Here is a 15346-nt window from a genome sequence, read left to right as displayed (position 1 = left end):
AAACGGCAGTGCCACAAATAATTTGCACTATCATTATCAACTCTGCATCTTTTGGTTTCACCATTATGAATATGTGTGTTACTACTATCGAGATTCAACAAGAATAGACCACTCTTCAAGGGTGCATGACCATAAAAGATATTACTCATATAAATAGAACAACCATTATTCTCTGATTTAAATGAATAACCGTCTCGCATCAAACAAGATCCAGATATAATGTTCATGCTTAACGCTGGCACCAAATAACAATTATTTAGGTCTAATATTAATACTGAAGGTAGATGTAGAGGTAGCGTGCCGACCGCGATCACATCGACTTTGGAACCGTTTCCCACGCGCATCGTCACCTCGTCCTTAGCCAATCTTCGCTTAATCCATAGTCCCTGTTTCGAGTTGCAAATATTAGCAACAGAACCAGTATCAAATACCCAGGTGCTACTGCGAGCATTAGTAAGGTACACATCAATAACATGTATATCACATATACCTTTGTTCACCTTGCCATCCTTCTTATCCGCCAAATACTTGGGGCAGTTCCGCTTCCAGTGACCAGTCTGCTTGCAGTAGAAGCACTCAGTTTCAGGCTTAGGTCCAGACTTGGGTTTCTTCTCTTGAGCAGCAACTTGCTTGCCGTTTTTCTTGAAGTTCCCCTTCTTCTTCCCTTTGCCCTTTTTCTTGAAACTAGTGGTCTTGTTGACCATCAACACTTGATGCTCCTTTTTGATTTCTACCTCCGCAGCTTTCAGCATTGCGAAGAGCTCGGGAATAGTCTTATTCATCCCTTGCATATTATAGTTTATCACGAAGCTCTTGTAGCTTGGTGGCAGTGATTCGAGAATTCTGACGCAATCATCTGGAAGATTAACTCCCATCTGAATCAAGTGATTATTATACCCAGACATTTTGAGTATATGCTCACTGACAGAACTGTTCTCCTCCATCTTGCAGCTATAGAACTTATTGGAGACTTCATATCTCTCAATCCGGGCATTTGCTTGAAATATTAACTTCAACTCGTGGAGCATCTCATATGCTCCATGATGTTCAAAACGTCGTTGAAGTCCCGATTCTAAGCCGTAAAGCATGGCACACTGAACTATCGAGTAGTCATCAGCTTTGCTCTGCCAGACGTTCATAACATCTGGTGTTGCTCCAGCAGCAGGCCTGGCACCCAGCGGTGCTTCCAGGACGTAATTCTTCTGTGCAGCAATGAGGATAATCCTCAAGTTACGGACCCAGTCCGTGTAATTGCTACCATCATCTTTCAACTTTGCTTTCTCAAGGAACGCATTAAAATCCAACGGAACAATAGCACGGGCCATCTATCTACAATCAAACATACATAAGCAAGATACTATCAGGTACTAACCCCAAAACGATAGCGGTAAATTAGTAAGAGACATCATAGATCGCACCATATCTAGTAAAGTACGATTACGACGTTCGGACACACCATTACGTTGTGGTGTTCCGGGTGGCGTGAGTTGCGAAACTATTCCGCATTGCTTCAAATGTACACCAAACTCGTAACTCAAATATTCTCCTCCACGATCAGATAGTAGAAACTTTATTTTCTTGTTACGATGATTTTCAACTTCACTCTGAAATTCTTTGAAATTTTCAAATGTTTCAGACTTATGTTTCATTAAGTAGATATACCTATATCCGCTTAAGTCATCTGTGAAGGTGAGAAAATAATGATATCCGCCACGAGCCTCAATATTCATTGGACCACATACATTTGTATGTATGATTTCCAACAAATCTGTTGCTCTCTCCATAGTACCGAAGAACGGTGTTTTAGTCATCTTGCCCATGAGGCACGGTTCGCAAGTACCAAGTGATTCATAATCAAGTGGCTCCAAAAGTCCATCAGTATGGAGTTTCATCATGCGCTTTACACCGATATGACCTAAACGGCAGTGCCACAAATAAGTTGCACCATCATTATCAACTCTGCATCTTTTGGCTTCAACATTATGAATATGTGTATCACTACTATCGAGATTCAATAAGAATAGACCACTTTTCAAGGGTGCATGACCATAAAACATATTACTCATATAAATAGAACAACCATTATTCTCTGATTTAAATGAATAACCGTCTCGCATTAAACAAGATCCAGATATAATGTTCATGCTCAACGCTGTCACCAAATAACAATTATTTAGGTCTAATACTAATCCCGAAGGTAGATGTAGAGGTAGCGCGCCGACCGCGATCACATCGACTTTGGAACCGTTTCCCGCGCGCATCGTCACCTCGTCCTTAGCCAATCTTCGCTTAATCCGTAGTCCCTGTTTCGAGTTGCAAATATTAGCAACAGAACCAGTATCAAATACCCAGGTGCTACTGCGAGCATTGGTAAGGTACACATCAATAACATGTATATCACATATACCTTTGTTCACCTTGCCATCCTTCTTATCCACCAAATACTTGGGGCAGTTCCGCTTCCAGTGACCAGTCTGCTTGCAGTAGAAGCACTCAGTTTGAGGCTTAGGTCCAGACTTGGGTTTCTTCTCTTGAGCAGCAACTTGCTTGCCGTTCTTCTTGAAGTTCCCCTTCTTCTTCCCTTTGCCCTTTTTCTTGAAACTAGTGGTCTTAATGACCATCAACACTTGATGCTCCTTCTTGGTTTCTACCTCCGCAGCTTTCAGCATTGCGAAGAGCTCGGGAATAGTCTTGTTCATCCCTTGCATATTATAGTTCATCACAAAGCTCTTGTAGCTTGGTGGCAGTGACTGGAGAATTCTGTCAATGACGCAATCATCTGGAAGATTAACTCCCAATTGGATCAAGTGATTATTATACCCAGACATTTTGAGTATATGCTCACTGACAGAACTGTTCTCCTCCATCTTGCAGCTATAGAACACATTGGAGACTTCATATCTCTCAATCCGGGCATTTGCTTGAAATATTAACTTCAACTCCTGGAACATCTCATATGCTCCATGACGTTTCAAAACGTCGTTGAAGTCCCGATTCTAAGCCGTAAAGCATGGCACACTGAACTATCGAGTAGTCATCAGCTTTGCTCTGCCAGACGTTCATAACATCCGGTGTTGCTCCTGCAGCAGGCCTGGCACCCAGCGGTGCTTCCAGGACGTAATTCTTCTGTGCAGCAATAAGGATAATCCTCAAGTTATGGACCCAGTCCGTGTAATTGCTACCATCATCTTTCAACTTTGCTTTCTGAAGGAACGCATTAAAATCCAACGGAACAACAGCACGGGCCATCTATCTACAATCAAACATACATAAGCAAGATAGTATCAGGTACTAAGTTCATGATAAATTTAAGTTCAGTTAATTTACTTAAAGAACTCCCACTTAGATAGACATCCCTCTAATCCTCTAAGTGATTACGTGATCCAAATCAACTAAACCATGTCCGATCATCACGTGATATGGAGTAGTTTCATTGGTGAACATCATTATGTTGATCATATCTACTATATGATTCACGCTCGACCTTTCGGTCTCCATGTTCCGAAGCCATATCTGTATATGCTTGGCTTGTCAAGTATAACCTGAGTATTCCGCGTGTGCAACTATTTTGCACCCGTTGTATTTGAACATAGAACCTATCACACCCGATCATCACGTGGTGTCTCAGCACGAAGAACTTTCGCAACGGTGCATACTCAGGGAGAACACTTCTTGATAATTAGTGAGAGATCATCTTATAATGCTACCGTCAATCAAAGCAAGATAAGATGCATAAAAGATAAACATCACATGCAATCAATATAAGTGATATGATATGGCCATCATCATCTTGTGCTTGTGATCTCCATCTCCGAAGCACCGTCGTGATCACCATCGTCACCGGCGTGACACCTTGATCTCCATCGTAGCATCGTTGTCGTCTCGCCAAGCTTGTGCTTCCACGACTATCGCTACCGTTTAGTGATAAAGTAAAGCATTACATCGTGATTGCATTGCGTCCAATAAAGCGACAACCATATGGCTCCTGCCGGTTGCCGATAACTCGGTTACAAAACATGATCATATCATACAATACAATTCAGCATCATGTCTTGACAATATCACATCACAACATGCCCTGCAAAAACAAGTTAGACGTCCTCTACTTTGTTGTTGCAAGTTTTACGTGGCTGCTACGGTCTTAAGTAAGAACCAATCTCACCTACGCATCAAAACCACAACGATAGTTTGTCAATTTGACTCCATTTTAACCTTCGCAAGGACCGGGCGTAGCCACACTTGGTTCAACTAAAGTTGGAGAAACTGTCACCCACAAGCCACCTCTGTGCAAAGCACGTCGGGAGAACCGGTCTCGCGTAAGCGTACGCGTAATGTCGGTCTGGGCCGCTTCATCCAACAATACCGCCGAACCAAAGTATAACATGCTGGCAGGCAATATGACTTATATCGCCCACAACTTACTTGTGTTCTACTCGCGCATATAACATCAACATATAAAACCTAGGCTCGGATGCCACTGTTGGGGAATGCGGTAATTTCAAAAAATTTCCTACGCACACGCAAGATCATGGTGATGCATAGCAACGAGAGGGGGGAGTGTGATCTACATACCTACTAGATCGACAACGGAAGCGTTTGGTTGATGTAGTCGTACGTCTTCACGGCCCGACCGATCAAGCACCGAAACTACGGAACCTCCGAGTTTTAGCACACGTTCATCTCGATGACGATCCCCGGACTCCGATCCAACAAAGTGTCGGGGAAGAGTTCCGTCAGCACGACGGCGTGGTGACGATCTTGATGCACTACAGCAGCAGGGCTTCGCCTAAAGTCCGCTACAGTATTATCGAGGACTATGGTGGCTGGGGGCGCCGCACACGGCTAAGGAAAAGATCACGTGGATCAACTTGTGTGTCTTTGGGGTGCCCTTTCCTCAGTATATAAAGGAGTAGAGGGGGGGAGGCGGCCGGCCAAGGGGGGCGCGCCAGGAGAGTCCTACTCCCTCTGGGAGTAGGATCCCCCCCCCAATCCTAGTTGGAATAGGATTCGCGGAGGGGGGAAAAGAGAGAGAGGGGCCGGCCCCCTCTTCTTGTCCTATTCGGACCAAGGGAGGGGAGGGGCGCACGGCCCATGTAGGGCTACCTCTTCTCTTTTCCACTAAGGCCCATCATGGCCCATTTAGCTCCCGGGGGGTTCCAGTAACCTCCCGGTACTCCGGTAAAATCCCGATTTCACCCAGAACACTTCCGATATCCAAACATAGGCTTCCAGTATATCAATCTTCATGTCTCGACCATTTCGAGACTCCTCGTCATGCCCGTGATCACATCCGGGACTCCGAACAACCTTCGGTACATCAAAATGCATAAACTCATAATATAACTGTCATCGTAACCTTAAGCGTGTGGACCCTACGGGTTCGAGAACAATGTAGACATGACCGAGACACGTCCCCGGTCAATAACCAATAGCGGGACCTGGATGCCCATATTGGCTCCTACATATTCTACGAAGATCTTTATCGGTCAGACCGCATAACAACATACATCGTTCCCTTTGTCATCGGTATGTTACTTGCCCGAGATTCGATCGTCGGTATTCCAATACCTAGTTCAATCTCGTTACCGGCAAGTCTCTTTACTCATTCCGTAGTACATCATCTCACAACTAACATATTAGTTGTAATGTTTGCAAGGCTTATGTCATGTGCACTACCGAGAGGGCCCAGAGATACCTCTCCGAAAATCAGAGTGACAAAACCTAATCTCGAAATACGGCAACCCAACATGTACCTTTGGAGACACTTGTAGTACTCCTTTATAATCACCTAGTTACGTTGTGACGTTTGGTAGTACCCAAAGTGTTCCTCCAGCAAACAGGAGTTGCATAATCTCATAGTTATAGGAACATGTATAAGTCATGAAGAAAGCAATAGCAACATACTAAACGCTCGGGTGCTAAGCTAATGCAATGGGTCATGTCAATCAGATCATTCTCTTAATGATGTGATCCCGTTAATCAAGTAACAACTCATTGTTCATGCTTAGGAAACATAACCATCTTTGATTAACGAGCTAGTCAAGTAGAGGCATACTAGTGACACTTTGTTTGTCTATGTATTCACACATGTATTATGTTTCCGGTTAATACAATTCTAGCATGAATAATAAACATTTATCATGATGTAAGGAAATAAATAATAACTTTATTATTGCCTCTAGGGCATATTTCCTTCAGTCATGCCTTTCAACACAGTCATATATCCCATTAATATGTCTTTTCAACATCCAGGGAACAGGTTGATCTACCATTGGCGGTGGTCTTCGCAGCACTCCCGAGACACGGAGCCCGACCACTCCGATCCACGGAGGCGGAGTCGGAGGTGGAGGCGGTCTTGGCGTTAGCGATGCCGCTAGCAGTGACGACCTGGGCTTCGGCAGTCTTGGCGGTGACGACCTCCGCGGTGCGCGACGTCCTGGCGCTTAAGCCTTGTGTGTGGTGATGATGCTTGAGATGAATTGTGTGTGGTGATGGTCATTTAGATGACTTGTGTGCTTCTCCATATGCTTATGCTTATGTTGATTGTGATGATGCTTATGCATATATTGTTGTGATGGTGTCGGATGATATCCCGTTGTGTTCTATATTTCTATTCCATGAGTTTATATATCTGCTGATATGTGATGTTATTTGAATTGAATTGATTTGAAAACAAACAGTAAAAAGAAAAAAAAATCAAATGCAAACTATGCCGACGGCTAGGCCATCAGCATAGGGCTGGCGTGAGCTCCCAGTAGCTGACACGTGGCAGCTATGCGGACGGCCTAGCCGTCGGCATAGTTTTTAAACTAAGCCGACGGCCAGGCCGTCGGCATAGATGCCACATGTCAACTACTGGGAGCACCGGAGGAAGGAACATGCCGACGGCTAGGCCGTCGGCATAGTTTGAAACTAAGCCGACGACCAGGCCGTCGGCATAGCCCTGGTCCACGAGCAGCCTCTAGTCACCACGTGGCACACCTATGCCGACGGCCGCCATTAGGCGTGAACGTTGCCGACGGCCTGGGCCGCCGGCATAGATGTACGGCCCCGTCGGGAAAGCAACTATGCCGACGGCCGCCTTTAGGTGTGAACGTTGCCGACGGCCAGGGCCGCCGGCATAGATGTACGGCCCCGTCGGGAAAGCAACTATGCCGACGGCTTTTCTATGCCGACGGCCTCCCTGGCTATGCCGACGTATATGTTGCCGACGGCCGTATGCCGACGGGGGCCGTCGGCATATCCCTGAGTACCGTCGGGACAGACCTATGCCGACGGCCCTGGCCGTCGGCATAGGGGGCGATTCCAGTAGTGTAAGCTATGATATGGTCTGAGAGTGCATGCATGTCTCTTCCAGCCGATCCACTGGTTGAAACGGCTTCTTTAAGCTCTCAAATCTGCACACCGACATGGTGTGTACAACTTTTTTGTTTCTATATTTTCACGAGTGAAACCATCTCTTTTTTGGAAAGCTCTCTTTGTATTCTCATGTGTTCTTGTATGCCTCTCGGCACAATGGTATAGGTTAAGTCTCATGCTCCTCTGGATAACAAAAGTGGTGAAGGCAACCGTCTCCTTAATCATGGTGATGCTAAGTTTCCTCGCAACCCGTGAGGAACCATCCTCATATTATTCTCCAATTATCTAACCTAGAGTTGTCCACGATTGTCCTCTAAGGAAAAGAAACCTATCATCATCCCCTCCATCATCTCCATTAGCTGGAACTCCTCTAGATTGTGGACCGATGTGGCCTTAGAAGGCGGAATTTATCAGAAAGGTATTGTTCCCTTTGAGATTTATTTTGACTAAATGTAGGTAGATATACATGTTGCCTTTGAGATGAATGTAGGTAGTGTCAATTATTCAAGTTGTAGCCTATATTGTAGAACTGTCCTTATAATTATCTTCAATTAGTCTAAACAAGTTTCATCTACAATTTTCATAATTGCAGAGTGTTGATGAATTTCCTAGAATAACTGGTCATCGTTTTGTATGGTGCACAAGCATATCACAGCATGAGAATCAAGGGCAGTGGTGGATGTTGTGGGGTCCTTCTTCCTTCAATTTCTCTCCTGGAAATTTAATCCATTGTCACCTTCCTGCGTGTGCCTTGCCTCGCGACCCAATTCACCTCCGCCAGTCTGACATCGCCCCCGACCATCCTTCTAGACCACCCCACCTTGTCTTCTTCTCTGATGTTGGCAGCCCCACCCAGCACCCAAACAGTTAAATGTCTGACACCCTTCCGCCGTTGGCACCATTGCCACATCGTCCCCGGCTTCGGCTCACTCCCATTCGAGGCATCATCAAGGCCCCGAGCATATCTTGTGCTCGTTGTCGCTCGCCGATCTTTACCTTGGGGCTGCAGTCTAGAATTTGACTGATGGAAATTTCAATCTGAGGCAACTTGCCGATAGCAGACGCAAACACCTAACTAAGCGTCTATGCATATACAACCCCTGAATAAAACAAAGCAGACAAGGCATGGCGGGGTGCCGTTAGCCAACCCACGGCAGTAAACAAAACTTGCATGTGCCACGCTATACCACTACTACGTAATCAAGAACATGGATGGAGTAAATCAAACATGCACAACAACTAATCTAGGTCTTCTCTGGCGGAACCTATTATTTTAATTTCCCCGCGGGATTCCCATGAATACAGATGTCGAAGAAGATGACACAACCAAAGAAACCAAACGCAATGCCCATGATACCTAACATGCCACCAAGGGCGGCCAAGACACGTGTGAGAGAAGAAAAATAAAAAACCCCAAGACAATAGAGATGGCAAGGAAAAGCGAAGCATACCACGAGGCATACGAGGCCTAACTCGCTTGCGGTGGCAGATTCTATACGCTGGCCGTGTGCATTGTCCAATGTGATCGATTCGTCGTGGATAATATGTGCGCGCAGTTGGCCAATTGGTATTTTTAGAATCATAGTGGATGTAATGGTTTAGACGTAACATACTTAGCTTATATGAGAGGGCGATGTTTTTTTCCTTCCTTCCATTCGCCTTCCTTTTGCTAATTGAGTATGTTCCTAACAATGTGATAATAATGCCAAATTATTCAAGTGCCAAATTCGTGCTAAGCTTCAAAGAAGTGGCATGTTTGCAAAAACTAGTAACAAGGCACATGGAAAGCACATGTGATCGTAGGAATGGATTTCCTCATTCATCATGTTGCCAAGCAGTTAATATAAGGGATAAAAGCAACGAGTATCTATAACCAACATTGTATGACATATGCATGTCCTCATTCTTGGTCAATAATCTTATTGCTGTGAGATCATTCACTTCTGATGGAGCGAACACAAAAGTATAATATTCCAACACGAGAAACGCTTTGGGACACCCCCCACACACAAAGCGTATAAAGGGTAATTTAGACCTTCGACAAATCGTATCCATTTTCGTATGAACGATGGAATATGCCATACGTTCAGAGGACGTGGTACCGTGGAGGCCGCCAGTCTCCTCACCGGCGGGCCGCGTCTGAGATCTCGGCGCGGGGATGGCTTCAACCTTCCCAGGGCGCGGGTGCGGAGAAGATGCCGGTGTCACCCAGGGAGGCGAGAGCCCGTCTAGAGGAGGCGCTAGGCAAGCTGGGGATCACCGATGAAGAGGCAACATAGTTGGTGATCGATGATTGAGAAGATGACAGACCGAAGAGATGGCTTATCACTAGCAAGGTTCTGCCCTGGAACCTGCTCCACACCAACACCATAGCCGGCGCTCTTCGGCCTGCCTGGGGTAATCCCCGAGGTCTACAGTTCAGATCGATGGGGGAGAACATGTTCGTGGCAGGGTTTGAGAATCAACAGGACCGTGATCGCATCTGGCAGGGGTCGCCATGGCATGTGAGCAAAAACGCTGTAATCCTGGCTGACTTTGAATATTGCATGCGGCCCGTAAAGTTAAGTTTCAACGGCTCCATCTATGGTCTTGGGTTCCAAATCTCCCATACAATCTGCGAGATGATACATGGGGGAAACTGATTGCGCAACAGATCGACAAGGATGCTACCTCAATTCAGTTCGACCACGTTGGTGGTTTTCTACGAGCGCGGGTATCCATTGATGTTAGCAAACCTCTTAGGAGGTGGATCTTGATAGATTCTGCTAAAAGGAAGAGGGTTGATCTCTATGATATACAATACGTGCAAGTCCCCCACTTTTGCTTTTCTTGTGGTCATTTGGGTCGCTCTGAAATCATGTGTCCAACACCGGGTCCTCGAGATGACAAAGGAAATCTTCCCTTTGGATCTAAGTTGAGAGCACCAGAAGATCGACGGAAGGCTACCTCGGCGGACAGTTCAAGTCATGAGCAGCACACAGAGCGGAGCAGCCAACGAGAATCTAAGCATAATTCCAACACTGGTAAGGGCGATGACGTGACCTCCCCTGCAGAGGAACGTGCAAACTTCAAGCGGAAGGGCGCTCCAAAACAGGTCTACCGGCGGGTGGATCACACTCCTCTCCTGTTAATGAATGTTGTAGCTCCTGGGAACATTGACCCTACTCGGGAGGAGGATGTAAACGTAGCAGCACTTAGGGATGGACAAGAATTACACTACAAGAATCCTGTGAATCCGTGACGGATTTCTGGTGACATTCCAAGGGACTGTCACGGAAACCGTCATGAATGAGCAATATACAAATGTGCCTCAAAACTATAGCTCCTGTATGACAGACATCGAGTGTCTGTCACAGAAACTGTCATCCATCGACCAGGCCGACACTTATCTTTCTTTATACATTATTTGGACCATCATCGATGGCTCCTGCTGATGTGTATGTGTCTTTTGTTTGGTCCACATGTCAGCACGATGAAAAAATCGGAGGCCGAAATTGAGAGAGCACGCGTAAGAAGGAAAATTTTAATTTGCCGGCGCAGGGAGTTGATATTTTCGAGCCAGCCCATTTAACTGCGAGTCCACACCAACCTAACCCTAGTACTCTTCTCCATCTCCCGTACCAACCATCAGCCGCCGCCACTCCACCTATCCTCCTCCCGCCGCTCCATGTCGGCGCCGGCGCCGCCGCCGCTGAAACACCCCGCGGCAGGCCCCTCCCCATCTATCCCGCGCCGGATCCCTCCCCATCAAGGCCACACTATGCCCCTCCTCATTCAGATTGCCCCCCTCAAGCTACGGCAACCCAGTCCTACCCCCGAGCTAAGGAGGCAGCGGTGGCGGCGCGATGGACTACCGGATATGGAAGTCCCCTTGGTCCCCAGCGGTCTGGACGGATCAATCTCCGTCCAGTGGCGAGCCAACGTGAGGTACAGGAGTGACACTGCCCCAGATCCAGAGTACATGGGCGGCCCATGTGGCTGGGTCTAAGTCCGTCAGCAGTGCCACCGTCGGCCCCCTCGTCATCGCGGTCGTCTTCTTTGTCCGTCGTGCGCGTTTCCTCAAGGTGTTGTTGTGAAGGTAATATCCTGATGTAGTGGATCTAGTCAAATAAAGTTAATTCAGAGATAGCTTTTAAAACTTCTGATTTAGAGGCTAAAGCGGAGGAGAAATTGCTATTTCCGCTAGCGTAGACAAACAAACAGGGTAGTATTATCTCTGTATCATATTTTTAGAGCAAGTCAGCTGAAACTATGAAAACATTAAAGACTAAACCATTAGAAATCTGTACTCAAAATTTAGCTTAATAAATTTAATCTTCAGAAAATATTACAGGGCATGGACATTAGTGAGTGTATTCTTATTTGTGCTTTTCCTAATAGTTTCCTAGTAACAAAATAATACTAATAATCTGGACACCACCAACATTTACACTTAAGGGATACATTTTCCATTGCCCACTGATTCAGCTACACGAGCTATTCATGTATAGAATGTTTCAATGTATAGCTATTCATCTACAGAAGCAAAGTTATTATTTTATAAAGGCAATGTAAAATATCCTCTAGAGAAAATTTCAGTATATAGCTATGGCGTGTTTTAGTTTTTACTGATATTTTGTCACCATGTCTAAAACTGGCTGATAGACATTTTTTGTTTTTACTGATCTGTATTGTTGTTGTACAAATAGGGAAATTAATTCTTGTTGTTGAAAGTAAGGTATTACTAACTCACAAGTTTCATGCTCTCTTTTTTCTCATTCTGTGAGATGACCATGAATACACTCAATTTTGGAAACTGCAAACCAATCATAATAACACCGAGGACTGTTGAAAAGTAAATTAGCATGCCATTCTCTTACTACGTAGTGCTTAACTGCACACTATTCTCCAACTTGAGTCGTACCACCAACGGATGCTAGTTAGACGTAATTTGGATCAGCTGGGTACTTGCGCCTATTGATTTTACATTCTCTCTGGTCCTCATATAAGAGGTGAATTTAAATCTACAATCAAATCATCGACCGTGACTCTGCAATTGATAAAGTTTCATATGATTCATGGTGGTAGGAAGTATGCCCTGCTGAAACATATAAAGGCAGGAGTTCCAAAAATGAGGAAAATCATACCAATCAAGTGAATCATGCGACCAGCTGCATCAAGCATAAAAAATAAATAGAGATATGTACTGGATCCAATTCTGATTTGTACCCTAATTCTGCAGGTAAATCTATGCAGCTCTGATTCATGCCACCAACCAACAAACTAATATAATGTGGAAATAGAGAGCATGGAACTCTGATTCATGTCCCCTTGTCATCGTGGATGTCTTCTCCACCCCTGCTGCAGTCTCCTAAAGGCAATGTTCATAAAGCTGCTGCTTCTCCTAGCTTCCTGTCTCTGCCTCCCCTTCATCGATTCTGCCTCCTTCTCTGCTGCTTCTCCCGGCCAGGTAATACTCAAAGCTTGGATGTTTATGTTGTATGCCTTTAGTCGAGCTATAATCTAATATATTTTTATGCTTCCTGGAATCACTTGAGATGGATGTGCATATTGACCTGCAATTGATATTTTCCCTATCTATGTAAATAATTTACCAATGTAAATGCTGCCATCTATTAATTGACGATGTACTATGGTTAGTGCATAGGTACTGAACATGCTTATGGTATGTCTTTTGAATTTGTAATAATCTGTATATTGAAAGAGTTTCACAAGAATACTTGAAATTGGACCCAGATTTGCAGGTATTGTAGATTGCAGTTTGTTATATTGAAGTGTGAGAAGAGATAATTATAAACCTTGTATGCCATGGAGGCTAATCTCTAAATGGGACAATGCCTGTTTTTTTCGTCTTACATATGTTACTTTTCTTCACAATATATTTCATGCAATTCATGGTGAACATTATTTTGGTGGGCATTAAATTTCTTCTTTCATCCACCCAAATGTGTTATCTTTTAGAAAAGGCAATACCTAAAGCGAAATTGACGCCTACTATTTACATAGATTCATAAATTCCTGAAAATTTGCCTGAAATGTTTATGATTGTTATGCCTAATCCAGTTAACTAAACTGAAGTGAATTGGTACATCTTCCAATGCTACACAGATGCAATATGATGCTAACTGGAATCCTGGTGCTACCAATTCCTGGGTTTGGTTAATCTAGATGTGACGATTATGGTCTGAAAGCATTGGTGTAAATCTGAACCATTAGGTTCAACTTTGTTCTGAAATGTTTAACTGAAGTTCTATGATGCTTGCGAATATTGGCCCTTTTAAAGAAGTCTACTGTTAGCATAATGATATAATTAAGTGGATCATTTAATTTCCTAAAATGGTCTTTCCTTGGAGTGTTTTATTTGAAATGCAAAATAGCAAGTTTATTGACATGAATTAGGTTTAATTGATGAAGAAAGTAGGCCTCCAGCATTACTATTTTAAGGTTTTGTTCACTATGAACTACTACTCTGTCCCATAATAAGACGTTTTTGCAAGCTTCTTGGGCATGCAAAATGTTACTCCCTCCGTCCCAAAATACTCGTCGGAGAAATGGATGTATCTAGATGTATTTTAGTTCTAAATACATTAAATCCTGTCTATTTTATTGGACGGAGGGAGTACATTGTATTGCATGAAACCATCCATTTCGATACACTAAATCCTGTCATGTGCACGCACCTATAAACTTGATTTTTTTAATGGTACTTGATGAATATGAAATGATAAGTCCATTCTTTGTTTGGGACAATTAAAGTGATGTATACTTTTCTATGTTTGGATGATAAATGTCAAATTTATAGGACAAAACTGTTAACTCGTAATTAGTCTTCTCGTTTTTATGTGTGTTGCCCACATTTTCATGGTACCTTAATATATTAATATTATTACTCTATTTTCATTTCATACCTGATCGTTATTACTTACTATAATTTTTTGTATGTGTTTTGGATTCTATGCAGGTTTGGCAATCAGCCCGTGTTACAAGAGATTGAAGTTTTTTCGCAGGAATTACTTGGTCCAAATAGCTACCTGGAATGGAAGCATCTATGGCCTTTTAGATTAAATCAGCTAGTAGTTCATTTTTTCACCAAAGTCATGTTACTGAAAATTTTAAAATATATGCTTATAGGTCCTTTTAGATATGTCTGATGTTTCTGTATTAAGCTTAGTTTGGTGCTTTGAAATCAGACTGGACTATTGGAAGTCTGTATTGTCATGTGAACAAATGCTAATTGTTGAATGAATATAAATTTCGTTGTCTTCTGTATATTATGCTGGATCGTATATTATGTTGGATAAAAAAAGGGCTGGACTAAAAAAGAGGCTAATAGGTTGGACTAAAAAAACTGATAGCCTAATGGGCATCACTGAAAAAACAAGTTGATGGGCTGGATCAGATGAAATTAGTGGGCCCAAACACTAATTGGGCTGGTTACTATATGGGCCATGTTGACTGCCACGTCAGATTCATGTAGGTGCCACGTCATGTGCATGTTGCTTCCACATCACAGAGTCCCGGGCCGGATGGGCCTAGATACATATCGATGACAGACAAAAACTGTCATGGAAGGTATAGTGCCAAATTATGACGCGATATACATGACAGATTCCGAATCCGTCATCGATGCGCAGCCTTGACGGTTTTCCACTCATCTGTGACGGACTGGATCTGTCACGTATTAACACATTTCTTGTAGTGTTAGAGAGGGAAGCAAAGAAGAAGAAACCCACACCTAAGAATTCGGCAGAGACTGCAAGGAAGTCCTGCCCATACCAATGAGCTGCATAAGTTGGAACTGCCGGGGGCTTGGGAACCCCGAGGCAGTTCGAGAGCTTCGCAATATTGTGAAGCAAGAGTTACCCCTTCTACTCTTTGTCATGGAAATGAAAATATTAGCGAAAAGAGTAGAGAGCCTGCAACACACGTTGGGATTCGCAGGATGTTTTGCTGTTAATAGTACGGGTTTGAGCGGCGGCATTGGACT

The 15346-nt window shown here is 44.0% G+C and overlaps 1 long non-coding RNA gene across 1 annotated transcript; it reads left to right on the top strand.

Annotated features, from left to right (window-relative positions):
- Window positions 1–10941: 10941 nt before the first annotated feature.
- On the top strand, window positions 10942–14624 carry LOC147982239 (uncharacterized). Its single transcript, XR_015600012.1, has 3 exons — window positions 10942–11437; window positions 12581–12808; window positions 14321–14624. It is a non-coding gene; the product is annotated as an uncharacterized LOC147982239 (long non-coding RNA).
- Window positions 14625–15346: the final 722 nt, after the last annotated feature.

The sequence above is a fragment of the Triticum urartu genome, chromosome 3A (assembly GCF_056163025.1).
Source record: "Triticum urartu cultivar PI428250 chromosome 3A, HENAU_Tu73, whole genome shotgun sequence".
In the NCBI taxonomy this organism is placed as follows: domain Eukaryota; kingdom Viridiplantae; phylum Streptophyta; class Magnoliopsida; order Poales; family Poaceae; genus Triticum; species Triticum urartu.
This window is presented reverse-complemented; position numbering and strand designations above follow the sequence as displayed.